General features: G+C 44.0%; 1 protein-coding gene across 1 annotated transcript in view; it reads left to right on the top strand.

The window, feature by feature from the left end:
- Positions 1–5975: 5975 nt before the first annotated feature.
- The window catches only part of LOC310775942 (NLR family CARD domain-containing protein 3-like), a 112232-nt gene continuing 111753 nt past the window's right edge, over positions 5976–6454 (top strand). Inside the window, exon 1 of the mRNA XM_083636065.1 lies at positions 5976–6099. The gene's annotated coding sequence lies outside the window, so the exon portion shown is untranslated. The remainder of the gene's footprint in view (positions 6100–6454) is intronic.

Raw genomic sequence — 6454 nt, 5'->3', positions numbered from 1 at the left:
CAGACAAGCATCGATGCTTAGGTCAATGATTTTCAAACATAATTTTTCACCCCACAAATATTTTATTTGGAACAACAAAGATATTTTGAAGAATAAATCTTTGTTTCTTCAACATGATAACATCTTACTCGTATCCCAATTGTTTAATCCTGAAGGTTTTCTTATAAGAGGAATTCCCTTCTGTGTTTACGTTTCCTGTCACTCCTAATGTGCGGTGGTATTTGGAGCTATTCCATCAGGAGTCAGAATGCTGTTGAAAGGATTCTCATCTCCTTTACAGCAGAGTTGCCAACTTTGGGTACCTGGCTGGAGTGAGATTTTGATGGCATGAGTCATACGTGCACTTAATCACCTGTACGTGTCTCAATTCACCATCAGGCTTTAAACAAGTACGCTACTATACCGCTTCGTGCACACACACACACACACACACACACACACACACACACACCATCATGTCATTAAAAATGTTGTTCGAACTACCTGTACAGTATTGCAACGAATCAGGTATTCGTCCAGGAACCGGAGACTTATAGTTGGTACAGGTTTTTATTCCAGGTTCACACTCATAGCTTCCAGCTCCTAGCCACACACGGCTACGCTCCTAGCTAACACACATCTACTCACGTTCCCCACATATTCAGGCCCAATTCCAATCTGCCCCCTTACTGCCTCAAGCCCTTAGAGGCGCGTTCACGTGAAGGGAGTGAGGGTTTAGGGATGTCCCACAGTGAAATCGCAAAGTGAATGAGGGCTCCTAGTGAGCCCTTTCTGCCCCCTTACCGTAAGGGAGCAGCTATGGCCACTTACGGAAAGGGAATTGCCCACAATGCATAGCGTTGTGACGTATAAAACGGGGAAGGCTGCAAATATCTGTCAAAAAAATAAAACGACACACGCGCAAAACGAACGCGGTGTTTGCGAGTGCGCTGGAATGCCTTAATTGACAATGAAACATTACATTAATAGGGATTTCAGATTAGACAAAAATATTATATCAGAGGAATGCAAGTAGTTATTTTACACAATCCTAGAATAATCATCGATCATTTCTATTACAATTGCAATCCACAACTTTTTTGATGAATGAGAAATAGTTTTACCGAATCTGTATTGTACAGTATTGACATTGTGTATAATGTTGGGTGACATGTCATTATTATGCTTATTTTAATTATAATTACACATGTTGCAGATTGCAGATTTTGCAGTAGGCTACATTTCTTTTTAAATTACCTGTTGTCCCCTCAGAGCCAGAGCCTGTATGAGAACAGACTCATCAGGGAGTCTATTCCTCAAAGCGTCTTGACAATAAACAATTAATATATAGTGAACCCCAAACGTGCCAGAGTCAACATCATCTTGTCAAGTGCAAAGGGCTCTGCTGTCCCAATCCTCTTATTTATCCAATGTGGATCCCTTCCACACTTGATGACTCAACCACTTTCAGATGGCGGCCATTAGAGGGACTGAGGGTTCAGGGCTTGAGTGTTTAGGGGGCGGATTGGAATTGGGCCCCTGACTGGCCCAGGCATGCACCATCAGGCAGGAAGTTCCGCACACATTCCGTTCCCCCCAGGAACAACCCCCCACATCAGTTCCTACCTAAACCCAGAATCGCCACAGTATGTTGTTACAGTAACATCATGTTTTCTGTTTTGTATGTTACAAGCTGTATTTTCTCTCTGTGTACAATGTGCTTTGGCAATACTGTTATTTGTCATGCCAATAAAGCCTCTTTGAATTGAATTGAATTGAATTGACAACTAAAGCTAAGTTCACACTAGGCGCTCCGAGCGCTTGGCAAGCTGATTTTGTTGCTCGGACACAAACCCCTCCTGATCACAGGCAAATCATGGTGTCTCGATGCTCGCTTGTTAAGTGTGAACGGTGCAAAGACACAAGCGGGGAGCTCCCCAAGTACTCGCTGATGAGCCCATCATAGCCCAGCCTGCCAACAGCACCAGCCTTACACCCTGCATGCAAGAAACATAAAACTGATTAGAAATGGGAGAAACCATAGCATGAGTGGGTCAAGTCAAAGAGGATCCCACAACGGGACCACTGAGCCCGGGCAAGTGGTCTGTCCTCCCAAGAGGGTCTTGGACCACAGGTTGGGAACCACTGCTCTAGAAGAATGACTATAAGCTTTTTACATGTTTGAAGCCAAAGTCTCCTAAAATAGCATCACATTTAATTTGATAAAAGTCTATTTGAGAGTGAAATGTGGTCATATTCACCCAGCTACACACGACACAACCAAATACTCAAAACACAGCAAATATACAAACACACAGAGACAGATTATGATACAGAGGTTATCTGAGGGCAAAGCTGTACTCCCCCCCCCACCACACACACGCACACACACACACACACACACGCATACGTGCGCGCGCGCGCGCACACACACACACACACACACACACACATACACACACACACCTCCTGTGCTGACACACAGGACATTTTGGGACGGGTACAGGCACGTACACACAGAGGCAACTACACACTATCACCTGAATCTATACTCTACATTCATACATACATTATGGTTATTGAATGATGAAAATGATCTTGAATGTTTATATCTCGTTGGCACTCATTTCTGTGCTAGAAGAGGAAGTGTGACTTTCAGAGCTGCTTAGTTGCACCATGTTCCCAGGAAACGGGAAACCGGTGCTGATGACCAAATGCAGCTTTGTGAAACTTTGTAGTTTCCTGTGTTGAGCACATGATGCTTCACTTCAGATGAGACCAGACTTATGGCCTCTATAGTGAACAGGCAGAAGGCCTGACAGCTTGAAGCAGATTGACTGAAGCTTGACCCACTGTTAAAACACACCAAGTCTACAAAACAACAAGAGTTTATCAACACCCTCCTATTACAAAGTCCAAGTCCTATTTGTCCCTAAGGATTAAATTCCCTCTTGTGAAAGTACAGTGTTCACTTTGATTCACTTCTGTCTAGATTGTATCCCATAGTAAAATAACAGAAGTGAAAGTGCATTCAGGCTAATACAAGAACGTTTTGCAAGACAGTGAAAAACAGAGAGGAGAGGAGAGTAACCCCCATCTGTCAGTTACCTCATTCCCTTGTTATTTTACATTTTTTACACACTTAACAGACACTACAACATTATGACAGCACAAACAAAAGAAAACACAAAAACTAGAAATAAAATAAGTAAAAATATACAAAAAAGCAAATAGAAATACATTTGATCTTGGTAGGATCCCTTCAACATTAATAACTATTGTCCCACTCCTCACTAGAGGTCTTCATGGGTCCAAAATGACCGGGGGCACGGTGGCTCAGTGGTAGAGCTGTCGCCTCACAGTCAGAAGGTCCGGAGTTCGATTCTCGCCTGGGACACTGTGGGCGCTGTGGTTGTGTTCCCCCCCATATCCTCAGTGCCCACTGCCCAGGTGGGGTATCTCGTCGTAAGGGCCTTTCTGTCTGTGTGGAGTTTGCATGTTCTCCCCGTGCTCCCCCAGGGGGGTTCCTCCGTATATAACCCCCCCACTAAAAACATGCAGAAGATCAGATCGTCATCGTCATCTGACCAGTGACGACAACATCCGAAGTCGGTCCCCGGGCGCTGTACGAGAAAAAGCGACCACTGCTCCTGGCCTGCCCCCCGGAGGAAAGGACAAAGCCAGGATGGGTTAAATGCAGAGGACAAATTTCACCGGCCACCGTCAGCATGTGTGTGTTGTGGCCCTCCGTGCATGTGTTGATCGTAATCGTGTGACAATAAAGACGGGCTTGTCCGTCTGAAATCGTGTTTTAATCGTGTTTTGATGGATCTGGGAAATTTGTGCCCGGACCCGGATTGGACCCATCTATTATTAGAAAGCTGAGACCCGGACCCGTATAGAAGCGAGCATACCGGACCCGTACAGAACCGAGAAATACCGGGGCTTGAGTGGTGCCGATGTCAAAGTTGCTTGCTAATTGCTATTACAAGTTGTATAAATGGAACTTTAGTGCATTTTTCTTACCTAACGTTAACGTTAATGTAGCGTTCTCTCCTGGCTGCTGCTGCCAGACAGTGTCTGACCGTGACGTCATGCATCATCCATTCAATGATCCTTGCCAAGAAAGTTTGTAATAAAAATAAATCCATGTTTTCTGTGATTCTTCTTGTTGATTGAAAAGCCATGATAACATTAATCCACTCATCATTTACTGTCACAGATCACATAAATGATGCATTCCCTTGTTTTCAGCTTTGAAGTTGTTGCCATGTAGCATAATAACAGACTCAATAACAACTTGACTGTCTACCTTAACCTGACATTGCCAGATGGGGGCGGTATTGAGAGAATCCAGCTTGCTTGCAAGGTTAGGTCTACCTTACTAAGGTGGGAAAGAGGCGTGGTTTGTGTGCATTACCAACGCTTTGCTTCTGAGCTATTGATCTGAAGTGTGAATCTGTCAATGTATTTCCAACTTTAGCGAATGTGAGCGGAGCTGTGTGTTTTTCAAAGGGAAGGCAGTATTCACGCTGTAAGTAAGTTGCATAATTGTCACAAACAATCTTGTCATTCAGGCAGTTACAGCACTGAAAATGTTTTGCACACCAAGTCCGTATTTTTTGTCAAAAATGGTCGCACGTTTAAAAATAAATACGACCTTATTACCCGTTTACACACTGACCATGAAACTTTTGTCCGTCGTTGAAGTTTTCGGAACAGGTTCGATTTTCTTTTCTTTTCTTCCATATGAGTCAAAAGGTGTTTGCGAGCTGTTTGACCCGTCTGTGTCTGTGTTTGGAAGGAGGGGAGAGACAGCGGCCAAGTGGGACTCTAGTGTGAGCAGAGAGGCAGCAGCTCGCTCACTGGCCCCTCTCTGCTCTCTCTAGTGTGAGCAGAGAGGCAGCAGCTCGCTCACTGGCCCCTCTCTGCTCTCTCTAGTGTGAGCAGAGAGGCAGCAGCTCACTGACTGGCCCCTCTCTGCTCTCTCTTCCCGCGGGGAGCGGTGCTGCTCGCCCACCCTGCCCGCTGTGCGGGCTTGACATTACAATTGCTCGAGTGACCATCATTGATCACATCATGGAGTGCTCGAGTGACATCACTGATGATGTCATAGACATTGTGACATCATTACTGACCAAAATCATCACAATTCTCACAATGTGGGACCAAAATTGCAGACAGACAGACAGACAGACAGACAGACAGACAGACAGACAGACGCTACTTTGGCTATTTGATGTATGATGATGGGAGTATGAGTAATCAGTTGTGTATATACTGTAAATAAAGGAGAAAAAAGAAAAAGAAAAAAAAGAAAGAATTTGGGTGTGTCCCGGAGGCTTGGAGACCACGGGGAGGTGTAACTCGCACGGGTGGGTGATGTCACCTCACCAGTGATGTCACTCGAGAACTCAATGATGATGTGTCAGTGAGTGATGTCAAAAGTGATGATGTCCCCATCTGATGTCATCATTGGTCGAGTGACATCACATCATCATTATGTAATTAGGATAATCATCATTAGGTAATTAGGGAAATTAATCTGCCCTAATTACCTAATTAAGAAATCTGGCTCCATTAGGTCACCCACAGGGGTGCTCTTTACACTTCCTGAAAGTTTCAGCCCAATCGCACGTAGAAAGGCATGGCTGTGGCCGAACAAAATTCTGCTCTGTGTTTTGGGGAATTTTTGACCATGTTGATCAATTCTCGAGTGATCAAAATGGCTAAATCTAATTCTGGCACCAGATCTGTGCAACACATGGGATCAACCCCAGCATTTAATATGAAATCATAGACTTTCAGCACCCCAAAGCTCACTGACTCCAGAGTCTCTGCATGTTGTGGCATGTGGCCACACCTCAATCACTTCAGTGTCAAGGCAGGTCTTTCCATGTCTTTAGTATTTGGCATTTGCCCATTATGGGCGTGGTTAGAGAATGTTGTTGTGCATCATCTACTGTAACTGCCTCCGTGTTCACTTCCTCTTTTCTGCATCTTAAAGCTGTAGGCGATCTGACAACAGGCACAGACTGACTGAGAACTCTGTCTATGTTCTCTTCATTAAAACCAGGCCAGATGTCCATCCCATCTCTATATGCCTCTAGAGAATGCCAGGTAAGATCTGTGTAATTAATGATTTAAGTGTATACTGTTGCTGTTCTTATTATATGTTTTTCTTATTGCATTTATGGGAGGGAAAACCATTACAAACTAATTCTAAGTTGCAAAATTCTCTGCCTTAAAATAAAAATAAAATAAAAGGACCCACTGACTGCCCCCCTGCAGCTACTGTGGCCAGACAGCAGATTTTGAGACATTAATGTGCAGGCAATCAAATGCATTTGCACTGTAAAAGTTTTTTTTATACCTAGAATAATATGTCTGAAACTTAGAATTATCTTTTAATTGTGTTCTCTCATAAGTGCTTCAAGCTAAGTTTGAAGAAGCTAAAGACTCAAACCAATGATGC

Source organism: Poromitra crassiceps (genome assembly GCF_964638095.1).
Source record: "Poromitra crassiceps genome assembly, chromosome: 4".
Taxonomy (NCBI): domain Eukaryota; kingdom Metazoa; phylum Chordata; class Actinopteri; order Beryciformes; family Melamphaidae; genus Poromitra; species Poromitra crassiceps.
The sequence above is the reverse complement of the archived record's forward strand: the minus strand, read 5'-3'. Positions and strand labels throughout refer to the sequence as shown.